The sequence below is a fragment of the Phocoena phocoena genome, chromosome 1 (assembly GCF_963924675.1).
Source record: "Phocoena phocoena chromosome 1, mPhoPho1.1, whole genome shotgun sequence".
Classification (NCBI taxonomy): Eukaryota; Metazoa; Chordata; class Mammalia; order Artiodactyla; family Phocoenidae; genus Phocoena; species Phocoena phocoena.
The window spans coordinates 118,608,188-118,627,572 of record NC_089219.1 but is presented as its reverse complement, the minus strand read 5'-3'; the positions used below and the strand labels follow the sequence as shown (position 1 = coordinate 118,627,572).

At 44.1% G+C, this 19,385-nt stretch overlaps 1 protein-coding gene across 1 annotated transcript in view; it reads right to left on the bottom strand.

Moving 5' to 3' along the window:
• The window catches only part of DDR2 (discoidin domain receptor tyrosine kinase 2), a 154,867-nt gene extending 137,028 nt beyond the window's left edge, over positions 1–17,839 (bottom strand). The window contains exon 1 of the mRNA XM_065874192.1: positions 17,676–17,839. The gene's annotated coding sequence lies outside the window, so the exon portion shown is untranslated. The remainder of the gene's footprint in view (positions 1–17,675) is intronic.
• Between the last annotated feature and the right edge of the window lie 1,546 nt (positions 17,840–19,385).

Below are 19,385 nucleotides of genomic sequence, written 5' to 3'. Positions count from 1 at the left end.
ACTGTCCCTCTGCCCTCACTTTCCTTACCACTGTCTCCGCCACCGGCGTTATTACAGAGTAGAAAAATCAGATTATTTTCCTCTTCTGAATATGCACATGACCACAGACTTTCGGAGTTGAAAGAACTTAAGAATTCATCTAGTATTAGTATAGCCCCTGTGCAAACAGAGCCAGAGAAGTTCAATGACCAGATGACCAGTTAGCAGTAGACCCCAGACTAAAATTCCAAACTCTTTTTTTCTTTCCATTACACTACCAACCTTTAGTGCAAGAGACTTATTTTTAAGACAATGTTTCGTGTCTTTAATTTCTTGATATTATGCTATGTAGCCCTCTCCCCTCAAGATGCTTCTTTAAAAAACGAGCTCCATGGTCCAAAAAGTTTGTGGAGTGCTATAAGCTATACCTCTCTTGGACGGTCAAAATGCTTATTACCACATTAAAGACCTTGGGAAGTCCTTGCAGTAAAGAAACCTGCTCAATTCTCTAAGAATACTTCCCAAAAACTTATTTGGCCACAGAACTCTGGCCCTGGCCCTGGCCCTATCGTTCTCCATTTAAAAACCCACTGGTTTCCAAGGATTGTAATTTGGGAAGCACCACCTTTGCCCAGTTAGCAAGATTTCCTTTGTTAGGTCCCAAGAAGAAGTGCCAATACTGAGGTCCTCCCTGTGTGAACCGGGTGGGGTAGCAATGAGAGACAGAGAAGGAAAGAGAAACAACAAAGAGCCCCAGTCTCATCCAGAGCCATCTGCCCTGCCAACATCAAAGGGCGAAACAGCTACTTGAGAAGTTTTGACTCAGGATCCTGGTTATAAGCTTAAGGCAGTTGAAGTGGAAATCATCTCCAACCTTGACTTCTTGTGGGAAAATGGCTTTCCAGGTTCTCAAACACTCCACATCAGCTAGCGTGTGGGTTTCACCCTGCCTCTAGCCCCACCATTAGTAGCAATACTGTCTCATCAGTGTCCTTCAAGTTACATCCACAGCGGCTCTAGCTTGTCCTTGCTCCTTCCACCACCCTGGTCGAAACCCTGTCACTTCACATCTGGAGGACTGACAGCAGCCTTTGGGTGAGTCTCCCCGACTTAACTCCTTCTCCCCTGCAACTTCCCTGACATGCTGCCGTCACATTAATCTTCTTAAAACAGCACTGCACCTGTTTTAAGATAAAGGAAAATGTTCAAAACTCCACGACATTCACAGCTCTCCTTAATGTAATAAAACAAATCTATACAAGGCTATTTCTCCATGCTCTCCAGTGCAAATTTCCACCACCCCAGGCTCACATCCTCACTGTTCAGAGCCGGCGGGTCATAAGCAGTCTGACTACCAAGCCTCTGTTCTTCCTGCTCTTTGCTTCCTGCCTATCTAATTCCATCCAATTCTTACTCCACTTCCAGCATCCAGCTCAAGTCCCCCGACAATACAACCCCTTCCCTGCACTCCTGTGCTTGCAGACACTGAGCAACTAGCCCCACGTTTCCTTTACCATTTCCCAAATTTTCTAACTGATAACAAACTCAGGAAATGACTGTGCCTTATGACAGTCAAGGCACTTAGTAAATGCTCAAAAAACAAAACAAAACAAACCTTTTGCTGCATAAAGGAATAAATCCTTTATTGACCTCGGAACAAAGAGTTAAGCAGAAAATTTCATGCCTACAAAACACTAGGAAAACTAACCCCTTTCTGGGCCTCAAAGGCATTTCTACCTTTTTAGTTCAATTGATCTTAGTTTTAGGAAAGGGGAAGAAGATTGATTTTACCCCATCCTGGGGCAGCTAGTGAGCTTTCATTCTTTTTTTTTACAGACAGAGCTGTGCTTTCTTGCTCCTTCTCATAGTTTCCCTGCAGTGCTTGGCCTCCAGGAGACAGAGCCTAGACTGAGTACATTAAGTGATATTTAAACATGTATCTCTAAATTCTCCACAGGTCTAGCCAAAAGAATGTTCTTTCCAAGAACATATCCTCCACTGACAACTGTTCCTTCCTTCATTCATTCTTTGAACTATTTGACAAACATTTACTGAGTGAATCCTTGAGCTACAAGGGTGGATAAAAAACAATCACGGTCCTCGAGGCACCGACAGTCAAATGCAGTTTTACTCTAAATGCAGGCAGAGGAACACCTGCAACAGAGTCACCCAAGGGAGGTTGTGAAAAAGACACAGGCTCTCTGGTGGACAGAAAATTTCTAATTTAACCAAGTCTGAGATAGAGCCTGGGATCTGCATTTTTGTTTGTTTGTTTGTTTGTTTTTTGCGGTACGTGGGCCTCTCACTGCTGGGGCCTCTCCCGTCGCGGAGCACAGGCTCCCGACGCACAGGCCCAGGGGCCATGGCCCACGGGCACAGCCGCTCCGTGGCGTGTGGGATCCACCCGGACCGGGGCACGAAACCGCGTCCCCTGCATCGGCAGGCGGACTCTCAACCACCGCGCCACCAGGGAAGCCCTGGGATCTGCGTTTTTAAAAAGAACTCCAGGTGATTCTGATGTATACTGAAGTTTGAGACTCACTGGTTCCATGGAAGGACAGGCATATAGTATTCTTTCAGTCCTCAACATTTCTAGAATTTTTTAAAGTTTATACCTTTGATTCTATAATCTGGAACTTTTCATACCAATGGTAACCAAGCACTGCCATGCGATTTCAGGGCCTGCCTTTTCTTTGTGTTTACAATTGTCCAAATGCCAAATGAAAGCCGGAGCAAGTCAAAGCTAGAAACAGAGGAAACGGGCCGTGGGAGAGTTGAGCCACTGGGTGGTACAGGGCAGTTTAATCCGCTCAGCCATTGTGGGCAGCGCCTGTTCATGCAGCAGGCAGCTGTGTCATGCAGACTCTGACTCTACATACCGAAGCCTATCAGTTTATAGGCAGAAACCTATAAGGCATAAACACACAAAGCACAGTGGTTCTGTCACTAATTCTATTAGTAATTAGATTAGATACCCATTGTGTAGCTACTTCATTATCACCCCCATGCTAACCTTATCTTCAAGTGAATAGACAATTTAACAGATTATCTAATGATACCAAGTTAAAACTAACATTTGACTATTGCCTACCAGCAGAGCTTTGGTTAAGTAAGTATGAGGTCTGATTCCCACCCCCTCAACGCATAAACCCTTAAGGCTATTGATAACTATCTGTTTAACTCACTCCAACAGGCATTTTCTGCATGAGTATTAATTGCTTAAACAACAGACCCAAATTAAATACAGACCAGGCCCTGGGGCCACATGTGTCCACTCTATCTTTAACCTCCACACTAGTGGTTAGTTTCAACAAACCAAATCATCTCACACATTAAAATAATGTTTGGTTGAGCTTATAACTATATTTGATTTCACTTATAAATCTGCTTTGGATTTATAGTTGCGCAAGAACTAAAGCATAAGAGATGTTGTGATATTGTGATTTATAAGAAATATATAGTGTAACTGATTCACTTTGTTATAAAGCGGAAACTAACACACCATTGTAAAGCAATTATACTCCAATAAAGATGTTAAAAATAAATAAATAAATATCTGGTCATTCAGAGGACCAAAATATGTTTCTCATATATATTTGGACTTCATCCACAGATGCAGGCTCACAGAGCTCCCAAACCCCTTGGAATCTCCTAAGTGACAAGAGCCATAAAGGCCTTTTATTAGGTTAATGAAGTGATTCTGGGACCCCACCTAAGGATGGGAGCTGGTTGCCAGGGAAACCAACCTTGTGATTAGAGGGTTGGAACTTTCAGTCCCACCACTGAGCTCCCGGGAGAAGAGGGGCTGGAGGTTGAATCAATCGCCAAGGGCCAATGATTTAATCAGTCATACCTGTGTAATGAGGCCTCCATAAAAACTCAAAAGGACAGGGTTCAGAGAGATTCCAAGTTGAAGAATACACGGAGATTTGGGGAGAATGGTGCCTAGTAAGGGCACAAAAGCTCCTCTCCCTTTCCCCATACCTTGCCCTATGCATCTCATCATCTGGCTGTCCCTGAGTTAAATCCTTTTATGATAAACTTGTCATCTAGCAAATAAAATGTTTCTCTGAGTTCTGTGAGCCCAAGGAGGGGGTCTTGGGAGTCTGATTTGTAGCCAGTCGATCAGAAGCACAGGTATTAGCAGCCTGAGCCTGCAAATGGCCTCTGAACTGAGGTGTAGTAAAGGGGTGGGGGCAGTCTTGTAGGACTGAACCCTTAACCTGGGGAATCTGATGCTATCTCTGGGTAGTGTCAGAATTCATTTGAATTGTAGGACACCCAGGTGGTGTCCAGAGAACAGTTCGGTGTTGTGTGGGAACACACACACACACACACACACACGCACACACACGCACACAACACGCACACAACACGCATGTGGAAATTGGGTCCAGGAACCTCATGTAAGTGTATACCTAGCTTTATGTTTGTACATGTTTTTTTTTTTTTTTTTTTGTGGTACGCGGGCCTCTCACTGTTGTGGCCTCTCCCATTGCGGAGCACAGGCTCCGGACGCGCAGGCTCAGCGGCCACGGCTCACGGGCCCTGCCACTCCGCGGCATGTGGGATCTTCCCGGACCGGGGCACGAACCTGTGTCCCCTGCATCGGCAGGCGGACTCTCAACCACTGTGCCACCAGGGAAGCCCTGTTTGTACATGTTTTAATAGTGTCCAAACAATCCATCAACCTAAGGAGCTGAAAAAAATTTCCCTATAAAATTGGTCCATATATTGTTCAGGTTTGAGTAATACCAAATTAGATAATCCTAAGGGAAGTTTTTTAGAGCGCTGAGTCCATTCTGTCTCTCTTGAAAAAGCCTGTCCTGCCTTTTCACCGAGGGAAGCAGTAGAGAACCTGCTCATTTAGAAACCCATGACTAAAACCATCGCGACAAGATGTCAGTTTCCTACAGCCTCAGCAGCTGTCTATCTTCCCAGTGGACCCTACATCAGCAGCAGCAAAGCTACTATGTTGGGGAGAGTGGGGGTGGGGAAGATAGTACTTCTTTGAATGTGGAACAGCATTTACCTTACACTTGAAGCCATTTACTTGGCCTTAAGAAGTGTGGTTGGTGATGGGGGGGAGATTATTGAGCTGTGATGAAGGGAAATGACATGGGCCTAAATATCCCAATGCTTTGTCACCACTCTCACCTAACCTTCCTTTATTCACGAGAAAGTATTTTAACACCTCACGATCAGTGGGGTGGGTATTTTTCCCCAATACCAATTACTGAATCATGCAGTGGTAACCATAATAACATCCTCATGGTAAGGATGGACTTGAACGTTTTTTGGTTTTTTTTGCGGTACGCGGGCCTCTCACTGTTGTGGCTTCTCCCGGTGTGGAGCACAGGCTCCAGATACGCAGGCTCAGCGGCCATGGCTCACGGGCCCAGCCGCTCCGCGGCATGTGGGATCTTCCTGGACCGGGGCACGAACCCGTGGCCCCTGCATCGGCAGGCGGACTCTCAACCATTGCGCCACCAGGGAAGCCCTTGAACGTATTTTTGAAGAGCATCATAGTACTTTTCCCAGTAGCTCTGAGGAATGGTGACTGAGTACATTTAGGAATAAGTTGTGGATGACAATAGCTTCTGTTCCTACAAAGGGCTGGATTCAGACCTTTAGAGGCTCCAAGCGCTGAAAATATTATAGCAACCTCCCCATTCCACCTCACCAAGTACTTTGTTATAAAAAATAATGCTAAATGTAGCATTAACTATAAGAATATTCAGTAAAGTTCCTATTTTTTTATTATGACTGTTTCAATAACGTTTTTGGAACACTCAATTTCAATTTATTTCCAAAAGAAATGGGAGGTGTCCCTGCTAGTGCCTTAAACACCTTCGTGTAAAGCAACATTGTAAGTGAATTCAGGGTCCTCACTTGCATCATTTCACTTGAAACCAAGGCTCATTTGTTGCTTCCAGTCTGCTGATAACAAATATGCAGCCATTTTTTATGTGTCACACTCTTTTCTTCCTATTTAACTGCCCAAGAACTTCTTCACCAGACTTCTCTTTGCCCTAATCTACCCAACACAAATAAGGACTTAGATCTAAAAAGTTGGAAATTCATTTCAATATCCGTACTACTTAGTAAATTAGGGCTGGAAATTAGAACTTCTGCCCTATTTAAAGCAATGCTCCTTTTTTTTTCTTCCAGATTACTTATGCCCAAGGCAAGAAGGTACTTGTAGGATCATCAGGAAATGCAGTCACTGAAGTTTACATATATATGGGATAACATTAGACAGCCTGAGGTCCTTGACAGAATATGTTTTGTAAATGTTGGCAATACTTGATCAGTTGGGAAATGAAAGTGAGCACCCGGGAGCCTAGAAGGGGAACTTCCTACAACTGAGCAAAAGGCATGGCACAGCCCCCTTTTTATAGAAGGTGTGGGGTGCCTGTGGATCTAGGAGAGGGCAAGAAGTTAGCACATTAAGTCATGAAAATGAAAGATGTAAGCAAACATCACAGTTGTGAAGGAGAAATAATGGGAAGAGCTTCAATCAACTTTTACCCTGCAAAGGCCAAGTCCAACACCAAAAATACAGCAAAAGGATTAGAAAGTAACTTTTCACACTCCCTCGAGGGATCCACATAAGTCTAGAATTTACATCCTAGCTTGACATCGAAGCTTGACACCCCTTTGCTAATGAATGACTGAACAAAAGGCTTAGAAAAATCTTTACCTCCAAACATGATATTAAGTAGCAGTTAATTTACTCTTTACATCACACTAAATGATCAAATGAGAATTTTTTTTTTTTAATGAAAGTGGTCTCAGGGAAGAGAGACCACTCAGTGTGAGAAGGAAGAGCGAAAGGTAAGCACTTCTATTATCAGAGGTCTGGACACACCTATAAGGAAAGAAGCATGACGAGGAGAAAGACACCAGCTCTGCCCATGGTCAAACCAGGAAAAACCAAATCTGCAGCTGTATCCTAAAACCTAGAATGACAATCATCACCCTCTGGGAATAACCATTTTCTATTTATTGCTTAAAGAAAAATAGCCCTGTGTGCATTTTATACCCAGTACACACCAAGTATTCATATGTGAGCTTATCTATTCCTCCACATTTGTACTCATGAAGACATTACTGCCTGCAATTTTCACAACTAAAAATAGCACGATCTGAACCCAGTGCTTCTGATAGCAAACCTAGTGCTCACGCCATCTCTCCATGACCTGGCTCTCTTGAGATTCCAATCTTACAGAATAACCAAGTAATAGAAAAATTTTGAGCCCTGTTAAATCCACAAAAAGTATAGTATGTGAGGCTTCAATTACTCCCCTCTAAGAATTTTTCTGGCAACAAGTAATTACTTTGCGAGGCATGTAATAAGTCTCTAACATACTATATCTTGAGAACTCAGTAAATATTTATGGGTTATGTTCTATGATGAGTTATAGAGATCACCTAAGACATGACCTTTACTAGACTAGGTGATACTGACCAAAAGAACTAGGGATGCCAAGAAGTAAGATCTGAGTTGGCCAGAGGGTCGGAAACTTAAGCTAACCTTTAAGGAACGGTGGTATTTGGCTAACATGAGAGGAGAAAGGAGAATACTTAACAGTATGGGGGGGGGTGGGGGCGGGGAGTGAAAACTGAAGTGGAGACAATGATTCAACACTTAACTATGAAAGTGAATATGGGGGTATGGGTGCTGGTATAGGCAGTTATTAGCATAACTGAACTAGAAAATGTAGAAAGTTTATATTGCCCTTTACAGATGAGAAAATTGAAGTGCAATTAGGTTAAAAAATATAGTTGCACAAAGTTCAACTGCTAGTAGGTGGCAAAGTTAAAATTTAAATCTCACCCTGTTAACTCCTGGCCCATCACTCTTTCCACCATACCATGATTTTAAGTGAGAATGTTTGTATGTGGCATTAGTCAAAACAATTTCAATGAATATTCTTTCAAGTGATAAGTTATTCTAATTTGAATGATGTGACAAAGAGATTTCCCAAATATCTGCTACTAACCTGTTGAATTAGTCTTTCTCGATAATTTTAAGTTTCTGCTTCCATTAGATTAAATAATATTATTAAAGTTTAGGATAAACTGGCAATACTTAACTGAAAAACAAAATTAATAATTAGGAGTCTATTATATAACTATATTACAAGGTCTGACATCAAATAAGAAAGAAATAGCCAGGATAAAATCAGAGTTTTGAGAATTTGGGACTTTTTTTAGAGCAGTTTTCAGTTCACAGAAAAATTGAGCAGAAAGTAGAGAGTTCACATGTATCTCCACACGTACACTCACAACCTCCCCCAATATCAACATCCCTCACCGCAGCGGTACACGTGTTACAATTGATGAACTTACACTGACACATTATTATCACCCAACGTCCATAGTTTACTTGAGGGTTCACTCTTGGTATTATACATTCTATGGATTTGGAAAATTTTATGGCAGGTATCCACCACCAACAGAATAGTTTCATTGCCCTAAAAACCCGCTGGGCTCTGCCTATTCATCCCCACCTCCCCTGTAACCTCTTGCAACCACTAATCTTTTTACTGTCTCCATAGTTTAGCTTTTCCAGAATGTCATATAGTTAGAATCCTATAGTATGTAGCCTTTACAGATTGGCTTCTTTCACTTAGCAATGTGCATTTAAGGTTCCTTCTCGTCTTTTCATGACTTAATAGCTAATTTCTTTTTAGTGCTAAATAATACTCCATTGTCTGGATGTACCACAGTTTATTTATCCATTCACCTACTGAAGGACATCTTCGTTGCTTCCAGGTCTTGAAGTTATGAGTAAAACTGCTATAAACATCTGTACGTAGGTTTCTGTGGGAACGTAAGTTGTCAATTTGTTTGGGTAAATACCAAGAAGCACGATTTCTTGATCATGCATAAGAATATGTTGAGTTCTATAAAAAACTGCCAAACTATCTTTCAAAGTGGCTGTACAATTTTGCATTTCCACCAGCAATGAATGAGAGTTATTATTGCTCTATATCAGCACCAGCATTTGGTATAGTCAGTGTTCTGGATTTTGACCATTCTAACAGGTAGGTAGTAGTAATTCATTGTTGTTTTAATTTGAAATTCCCAAATGACATATAATGTTGAACATTGTTTCATGTTTACTTGCCACCTGTATATCTTCTTTGGTGAGCTGTCTGTTCAGATCTTTCGCCCGGTTTTTAATCAAGCTATTCATTTTCTTACTGTTGAATTTTAAGTGTTCCTTATATATTTTGGGTGACAGTCCTCTATCGGATGTGTCTTTTGCAAATATTTTCTCCCAGTCTATGGCTTGTAGTCTCATTGTCTTGATACTAGTTTTCACAGAGCAAAACTTTTTAATTTTAACATAGTCGACTTTATCAATTTTTTCTTTCAAGGATTGTGCGTTTGGTGTCGAAAAGTCATCACCATACCCAAGGCCACCTAGGCTTTCCCCTATGTTATCTTCTAGGAGTTTCCTGATTTTGCATTTTACATTTAGGCCCATGATCTATTTTGAGGTCATTCTTGTGAAGAATGTAAGGTCTGAGTCTAGATTTGGTTTTTTTTGCATGTGGATGTCCAGTTATTCCAGCACCATTTGGCGAAAAGACTATCTTTGCTCCATTGTATTGCCTTTGCTTCTTTGACAGAGATCAGTTGACTATATTTACGTAGATCTATTTCTGGGCTGTCTGTTCTGTTCTGTTGATCTATTTATCTATTCTTTCAGCAATACCACACTGTCTTAATTACTGTAACTTTACAGTAGTCTTAAAATCAAGTAATTTCTGTCCTCTGACTTTGTTCTTCTCCTCCAATATTGTGTTGGCTATTCTGAGGCTTTTGCCTCTCCATATAAACCTTAGAATCAATTTGTCAGTATGCACAAAATAACTTGCAGGGATTTTGGGGGGGATTAGGATTTATTTTTAATTCCCTTTGATATTATTTTAACATTGTTATCTCAGTTTTAAAAATCTATATAGTGTACACATTCTAGAATTAGAACTACATCCGTCTGAGGAACGATTAGCTACTCTTGAGTGAATTTAACTCCCACTACTCTCTCCTCTAGATCAACTTGTTCTCCCGAATCTCAAGAGAGTACATCCTAAAGGACAAGCCCCAACAGCCTTTGTAACCTTCACCACTCGTCTAAGTTTTATATGCTTCTGGGAAGTTACAGTCCTGCAAGGCATGTTGTTGGTATAGCTCGCATGAGCACTTCCAAGGCAACCTTGCGCACAGTAAATTGTGCTGGATTAGCTATCTATGAAACGCGTTCAAAAGGGCATCCCCACCTACCATCTTCATAGGCACAGTGCTTTCCCCTTTACAAAGTTTCTGACACATTACCTTTTCTGAACATAAAAAAAGGATATAAAAGTACATGAGGGGGCTTCCCTGGTGGCGCAGTGGTTGAGAGTCCACCTGCCGATGCAGGGGACGCGGGTTCATGCCCCGGTCCGGGAAGATCCCACATGCCGCAGAGCGGCTGGGCCTGTGAGCCATGGCCGCTGAGCCTGCGCGTCTGGAACCTGTGCTCCGCAACGGGAGAGGCCACAATGGTGAGAGGCCCACGTACCGCAAAAAAATAAAAAAAGTACATGAGGGAAACAGATGAGGAAATTGAGGACCACTGAAGGTAAAAGACTTCTTTGAGGTAAAAAATCTAGAAAATGATGGTGCTGAGACCAAAACTTACTGCATATTCTCCTCACTACCTTTTGCACACAAGGTTCTATTCTTATAAACCCACACCACATAGCACACAGCATTAACCTCTGACCAGTAGGTACAAGGGACTCCTCAAACATTTCTTTGGGGTCTCGCTAGGCACAAAACACAAGCCACAAGACAGTTGAATGAGTGAATCCATTATAGACAATGCCAATCTCCTGGAGAAGCCTAGCTGAACCCAGGAGTTTCAAAGTAAGTCTAAACACCATTTAAAACCCTTCTGCCTTTTCACTGCTCTTCCAGGCCTCAGTGATACTTGGGCTGGCTCAAACCTAACCTTTCTCGGTGCTTAGAGACCAAAGTGAGATTCCATTTAATAAGTATACAACTTGTCAAAGGCTGGGATCTCCATTGCTTGGAGAATTACAGAACTTGGAAACATCAAATAGTTCCATGCACAACAGGAAGGACAGAAAGCAAAAATAAGAAAGAAAATCAAAATAAGAAGAGAATTCTTTTCAGCCTGTCATAGCTGAATAACATAGGCTCAATCATAACAGGTCCAAATGCATGCAAATAAAATTTAAAGAGATGGAGAAAGTTTAGAGAGACCATCACTTTAGCCATTAGGTGATTGGTGTTTTGATGAATATCCCCGGGCAGGCACCTGGACATCTCAGTTCCTTTATTAAGCTATTGTTATTAGAAAATGTTAAGCAGAGTACCTTACACTAGGAAGCACTCAATAAATCCTTGCTAAATAGAATTAAGCCAAGTAAAATAAAATTGAATTGCCAAGGGATTCCAGAACAATCAGGGAGAGAAACAGGTTAGGAACTACTGAGAAATGTAGCCAGATGGGGAAAAGGGGCAGAGACTTGGGCATTAGGAGTAGGAGAAGAAAAAAATGGTGAACATAAGTCAAGACCAATTTTCCCCCAGTGGTCCCTCCAACTTGGAGGCCTTGGTGGGACGAGCTAGTTGCTGGATGACTTCTACAGAAGCACAAAACCTGTATTTCTCTTTTGTTAACTCATCTGTCCCTTTCCTGAATGCATTTCGCATTTAGTTACAACAGCAGTAGCAATTGTGACCCATATTGTTTTATACTGCCCTCTAAATCTTTCCACTGTAAGAGGATTATCTTGTCTAATATATAATATATAATATATAATATATAGTATCCCTTCTTCCCTACCTGCCCCAAACTGCCAACTCCTTTTTTTCTTCTGGTGTTGTACGGACCCCTAGCCAAGTAATCCACTCTTGTGTTTAGTTCCCCTGTAAAGACAGCATTATGCACAAGTGTGTTTTGAGCATTAAGAGAAAGGTTGGGTAAAAGTGAGGTGGGAATGGATGAGGGAGTGGAGGCAAGGAGATGAACGGACAGCTGTCTTTTCAAATCAAAGAGGGCAAATTTCCAACAGACCGCATCCATGATCAAACCAAAGTGTTCAAATGAAAGGGATCAATCCAAGATAACAATCTCAATGGTTCACACATGATAGGCTTTTAAACCACAAAGCATTGAAGATTCCACCAGAAAAAGTAAGAGAAGTGACACTGAGTGAGCATTCACTTACTCAGAGCATCTACTACGTATGAGGCTCTATGTTGGCCTCTTTGCATATCTAATGACACCTATTTCATATACCAAACCTATGAGATAAGAAAAATGAGACCTGGAGAGGTTCAAGATCTCGTCCAAGGTTACACAGCTAGTAAGCGGTGGCAAAGCCAGAATTTAAACCCATATCCTTTCCACTGCAAAAGTCCTTTGAGGAGCATTATTTGTAGAAGGGGATTTTGGTTGGGTGAACATCGCTGCCTGGAAGAATGTTTTTGGACTAAGGATATGGAAAAATAGCTGGGCTGGTTCTATGTGGCTGAACAAGCCAAAGCATCTGTGCCAAATTAATAATAAAAGCAATCATCATCAACTTCATTTATTAAATACATGCCAAATATTATGCTATGTACTCACAAGAGGTATCTGTAACACCTGTTAGATGGGAATTACGATCCTTATTTTACGGAGTAGGAAACTGAGAGAGTTGAAGCGGCTTGCCCGAGGTCACACAGCCAGTGAGTATAGAGCTGGGAGTGGAAATCAGGTCTGTCTGACTTCACATCAGAAAGAGGCTGAGGCCTGGGCAAGTGTCCAGGGAAAAGGCAGGTTGTGGACACCATGAGGTGGTCCTGACCAAGATCAAAGAAGCCAGCTAGAGGAGGGAGGCACTGACCGTTAAATTCTTTACAGGACAACAGGGATGGGGTTGTCCTATAAAGGGCGCCCTTACTCCCCACTGAGGAATGGCTGAGGCAACAAACTTGGAGATTTATCAGCAGAGGTTCAGGTTGGAATCACATGGGGAACACTTCAAAATACTGAAGTGTATTCACTTCAACCCCTACCCTCAGATACTCTAATTTAATTGATCCTTAAGGTCTACCCGAGCTTCCTAACGTAGTGGTGAGCAGCCCTCATTGTGGATGGTTGCTGACTTCAGAGAAGCTCTGGGAGGCCTGGGGATGTAGGACACATATCTGGACTGAGTAGTCAGTGTTAGGAGAGGGTCAACTCATACCTTGCGCGGCGTCAAACAGGGCAAGGGGCATAAAGAATCCAGCCTGTCTGAGTTGTGGGCAGGTCACCACCATCTATGTCAGCTGGCACGTGACATCAGCAGGTCTGTGGAGGTCCGTTTTCAGAGGGGCGTTAGCTTTCTGAATGCCCGTGAGATGTGTGTTTGAGTCATGTGTTTGAGGTGAGGGTGATGTAAAGTGCCCGAAAGTGGACCTTACAAAGAAACTTGGGAAGAAGTGCCTGAGAGTTAATTTTAAATGGTGTGACATTAATATAAGGGGGGGAACCTCTAATTTTTTAGTGTGTCTATTAAAAATGGAAAGGTCTGAACTAGATTTGTTGCATGCGATAGATAGTTCATATGACAAAGTGTGGGATGTGACTATATAAGAAGGGAAGAAAACAGTGAGTTAACAGAGAGGCGAGGGGAGAGTGAGGAGGTGATGAGACTCCTTTGGACGACACTCCCACTCTGTGCTTGGACATCATCTAGGAAGAACTCACTTCTTTCCCCTACTAACACACTCACTGCCTGGAGCTAGTGCAGACCCCACAGGTTAAGGGCTCGGACCCACAAGACCGTCCCCGCAGCACAGACACCAATTACGAGTAGTAGGTCCCCAAGTTACCCACAACTTCTTTCCAACTTGGCTACAAATCAGAGGTTCTCATGACCCCTCCCCTACTCCCAGTCTTGGATTCAATCACTTGCTAGACCAGCTCACAAAACTCAGGGAAACACTTATGTGTACTAGTTTATTATATAATAAAGGATACAGATAAACAGCCAGCCAAAGAGATATGTAAAGTCTGGAAGGGTCCCCAGCATAGGATCTTCTGTCCCTGTGGAGTTGGGGTGCACTAGTTTCCCAACACATGGATGTGTTCACCAACCCAGAAGCTCCTCAGACTTGACACTTTGGGGATTTCCATCATGTAGGCATGATTAATCATCAGCTCTGTCTCCAGCCCTGCCTCCCTGCCTGGGAGGAAGAGGTGGGGCTGAAAATTCCTAGCTTCCAAGCATGGCTTGGTCTTTCTGGGGACAAAGCCCCCATTCAGGGGCCCACCCAAAATCACCTCATTAGAACAAAAGACACTCCTCTCACCCAGGAAATTCCAAGGGACTTAAGAGCTCTATGTCAGGAACGGGAGTCAGAGACCAAATATTAGAACAAAAGATGCTCGAGTGCTCTTATCACTTAGGAAACTACAAGGGTTTCAGGAGCTCTGTGCCAGGAGCCAGGGGAAGAGACCGATATATATTTTTTGCATATGTCACAGACATGGATACTGTTGGAGTCACAACCCATGTATTCTAAGTAAAAGAATCTGGAAACGCCTTCCCCACTTCCCTTACCTTTAGTGTTTATAAAGCAAACAGATCTTAAGCAGAAGCAGAGGCAGAGGCCTCCCCACCCCCTGCTGGGCCTCCAACCCCACCCCCAGGAGCAGCTGCATTCCTTCTGATGACAGGCACAGAGGAGGGAACATGAGGAAGGTCCAGGGTCAAGGATCTACCCTCAACTAGATATGAAGCTCCTCGAAAGCCATCTCCTTTGAGGAGAGACTTGTGGACTGATCTTAACTAAACCTTTCTCGTTCAGAGACCGCACAGACCCAGGCAAGGGAAGCTTGAACACCATGGTGTCCTTCAGCTTCCACTGAGCTTACTGGGTGAGGAAGCATGGCCAAGCCAGGCACCAGAGGAAAGTTTCAGATAGAAAACCTGGGAATAGGGCTTCCATGGTGGTGCAGTGGTTAAGAATCCGCCTGCCAATGCAGGAGACACGGGTTCGAGCCCTGGTCTGGGAGGATCCCACATGCTGTGGAGCAACTGGGCCCGTGAGCCACAACTACTGAGCCTGCGCATCTGGAGCCTGTGCTCCGCAACAAGAGAGGCCGTGATAGTGAGAGGCCCGCACACTGCAATGAAGAGTGGCCCCTGCTTGCCACAACTAGAGAAAGCCCTCGCACAGAAACGAAGACCCAACACAGCCAAAAATAAATAAATAAATAATTAATTAAAAGGAAATAAAAAAAGAAAACCTGGGAATATTCCCTGTGAGGAGGGACTGCTTCCACTCAAAAGAGATGGGCACTAAGACCAAGGCCACCCATTCCAGGGTTTCACACACAGCCCAATACAGCCACCCTCACGCCAGCATCAGCACCACCTGCTGGACCCAGCATGGCAGACGCTGCCTCACATTTTGTTCCAGTGTTCAGGGGTCACTGTCACAAGAACTGGTATGGGGAAGGCCTTCACAGCCTTCAGAACGCGTTCACATCCAATGTCTCTTAAAACAATAATACTGGGGACTTCCCTGGTGGCGCAGTGGTTAAGAATCCACCTGCCAATGCAGGGGACACGGGTTCAAGCCCTGGTCCAGGAAGATCCCACACGCCGGGGAGCAGCTAAGCCCGTGCTCCACGACTCCTGAGCCTGCGCTCTAGAGCCCATGAGCCACAACTACTGAGCCCACGTGCCACAACTACTGAAGCCCACATGCCTAGAGCCCATGCTCCACAACAAGAGAAGCCACTGCAACGAGAAGCCCATGCACCACAACAAAGAGTAGCCCCTACTTGCCGCAACTAGAGAAAGCCCGCGCGCAGCAACAAAGACCCAACGCAGCCAATGAATAAATAAATAAATAAAATTCTTAAAAACAACAACAATAATACTGAAAGTATCGCTATTTTTACCATGTAATAAATACAGAGGCCTAGGTGCAGGAAGGTAAAGCAACTTTGCCAAATAATAAAAGGTAGAGCCAGAACTTGAACTTGGGTCTTTGGAATCTAAATCCCAGGCTCTTTGCAGAACAAATATAAGTATATACCAAACACCCAGAATTAATGCAGAGAGCTGCCCACCCGCAGCCCCTTTCCGGTATCCAGATAAATACCCATCCAAGTGCGGAAGTGGCCTTCAAGAGAGGATCTGCTCTGCTCCCCTAGCCTGACACCTTCACCTCCTAGTCACCAGTCACCGAGGGAAACGTGGAACTTGACTCGGAAAGTAGTCAAACGTGTGTGTGGAGTGGGGGAGGGCAGTGTTATTGCAGAGTGATTCAGAGCACAGAGTTTAGACTCAGACATGCATGAGTCTCAACCTTACTAGCTGTACTTCCTTAAGCAAAACATTCTTCTTCTCTAAGCTCTAATGCCCTTATTCATAAAATAGGAATAATGCCTCGGGAACTCTGAGGATTCAATCAAATTATGTATGTAGAGCTCTGAGCATGGAGCCTGGTGCAGAGCAAGCACTTAGCTTTTTTTATTTTACACACAGACACACAACTAAATATGACCATAGATACCACCTGCTGAAGAACCACCATTAGCATGCTCTCTTGCTGATAACTAACGTCCTTGTGGTGACTTGTTAATTAAACTGCCTCTATCACCTCAGTCTCGAGAGAAATGAACAGGGACATAGAGGTATGGAATGGAAAGAGCACTGATTAGCAGTAAAGAGAACTTGGATTTCATCTGCAACTTCACTACTAACGTGCTGTGTTGACCCTGAATGTGTCAACCCCCCTTCTGTCACTTCCACCGCCTGTGAAATGAGGAGGTCAGAAGAGATCTCTAAGGCTCTTCACAGACTCTGACTCTGTCGTTCCTCCAGGGAAAGGAGGCAGAAGGCAAGCAGTCAGCAAAATGGTGCTGAACCCCTCCTGGCTTGAACACTGCGAACTCCCGCCTCAAATGGCTGGCCTGAGAGTTTCAGCCACTTGGAAAAATTTTCTTTCCCCTTGGATGGGAGTCTTGAACCTCAGCCAGGACTCAGAGGTCCCAACTGCAAACAGTCCCAAGTCATTCGGTAACAAAGGGAAAGGCACCCAGGCCAGCGAAATGGGGAAGATAAGGATCATCACCAACTGGAAAATGCCCCATCCACCCAGACCCCCAGCCACCCCAAACCTCAAGGTGAAGGCACCCGTCACCCGAAGTTGTCCTTCTCACAATTAAGTCAACGACTCCCCTGAAAAATCAAAAATACAAAAAGCTGTCCTCTCCCAAACTCAGGACCCTCAAACGCCGCTACTAAATGCCGAAAACCTAACCAGCCCTGCGATCGGCCTGTCTTGCCTGCCAACAGTTTCAACCCTGCGAACGTTGTTTATTGTATCTTGCAGCTGCGATGGATTTGTTTATTATGCTTCAGTCTTCTTTGGTTAGCAGTGCTTTATTCTTCTCTCCATAACATAAATCCAGCCCCCCCAAAACGTGAAATCTTGGATGTCTCGTGCCTAGGGTGCCCCATTCCCTTCCCTTCCTCGCCTGACTTGAAAATCCCTTCTGCCTCCTTTTTAAAACTTTTCCTGAGACACCAGGAGAAGGATATTTAGAGCTTTCGTTTTCGGAAAATAAAGAAAAAAAAAAAAAAATGAAGGGAAAAAAAGCCCCAAAACACACAACTTACGTTCATCCAGGAGTGCACAGTTTGGGAAAGAAGAAAACAGAGCTATAATCCACTGCGTTCCCCCAACACAAAAAGAAGAATCTGTTGTGAAACGCTTCTTTTTCCACTTTGCCGGTGGAGGAGCCCGGTGGTAGGCATACATCCACAGGCTGATGCAAGATGCCTTTGAGAGAAACCTCACATTCTGAGGATTCCTGGGAAAGCGCCAGGGATCCCAGCATCCAAAATACTGCACATTTGGTTTCAATTAGGAAGGGGGTTGGGGAGGGAAGAAGGAAAGTCACCAATCAGAGCTGTTTTCTGTTTAGAGACTATTTCTTTTGACCCAAGGGACCACGGGCAAAGCTATAATTTACAGCAAAACCCATTCATAGAAGAAAAAATATGTATAACCATAGGACAGACTTAAAGACACAGCTCCCTTCCGCCTTATCCCCACTGCATCCATCCCCAAGCCCTCCCCTTCTTCCATCTAAGACTTGGTCCCCACCCTGTGACCCCCACCTCATTTTTCTTACTTGAGCTGAAGCTATGAGCACAACTTAAGGTTTGGATTCTCTTCCAGTTGACGCTTCCAGGACAGTTGGGTCACACACATGGAGCTGATCTTTAGTGTTTTATCCATGAAAGCCCAGAGCTGAGCCCTTCCCCTAAAAGATTTGATTTAATCCTCCCTGCTCCGGAACTATCTCCCCCACCAAAAAAAAAAAAAAAAAACTGGATAGTTTGAGAGTCTAGGATTCCTATTTTTTTCCACTCAATTCCCAGTTGGTTGCTCCCTCTGAGGGTCTGTGGCTGTCCTGAATCCATGCTGCTAAATGGAAACACAAGCGTTTGTGAGGACTTTCTAAATTATTTTGAAACGTTTTTCATTTTCCTCTTTTTTTTTTTTTTTTCCCATCCACGGCCATGAAGAGAGATCATGTGAAAGGGGAGTGTAAGTGACAGGGAGGAACCCTTCCTTGGCTCTTTAAAAACAGTAACTAATAATCCTTCCCATCCATCAAGGCTCCTGGCATTAACCCTTCCAAGCCTGGATCATTCTTTACCAAGCACAGGCTTGGTCTGCCCTGGAGGTCTTGATTCTCTGCGAGTACAGGAAATGCAGGGTAAGCAGAGACTTAAGTTCACGAGATCTGTGGAGAAAGGTAAATGGCAAAAGAGAGGTTAAGAAGACCTAACTGTGGCCTCCCTGGTGGCGCAGTGGTTGAGAGTCTGCCTGCCGATTCAGGGGACACGGGTTCATGCCCCGGTCCGGGAAGATCCCACACGCCGCGGAGCGGCTGGGCCCGTGAGCCATGGCCGCTGAGCCTGCGCGTCCGGAGCCTGTGCTCCGCAACGGGAGAGGCCACAGCAGTGAGAGGCCCGTGTACCACACACACAAAAAAAGACCTAACCCACCTCTGAGCGTTGGCCTCCTCGTAGAGAGACTTCCTGCCTCTGGGCTCTTAAGCTATCCCCAACTCTTCTCTGCTTGTACTTTGGTAGGCAATCTGGGATTGCATGCCCCCATGAGGAGCAAGAAGAGAGGTGTGACAAACAGGAAGAGGAGAGTGGAAAGAGATCATGGAAGGACGTCCCCATGGTAAGTTTGGAGCGATAGGTACTTCAGGCGAGGAGCAGGGAGGCAAGAAGACCTCCAACTGGGATGCCATGAGGAGACAAGCTGCCAGTGTTCAGTCCCTAAAAAAGCCCTTAAGCTCAGTCAGA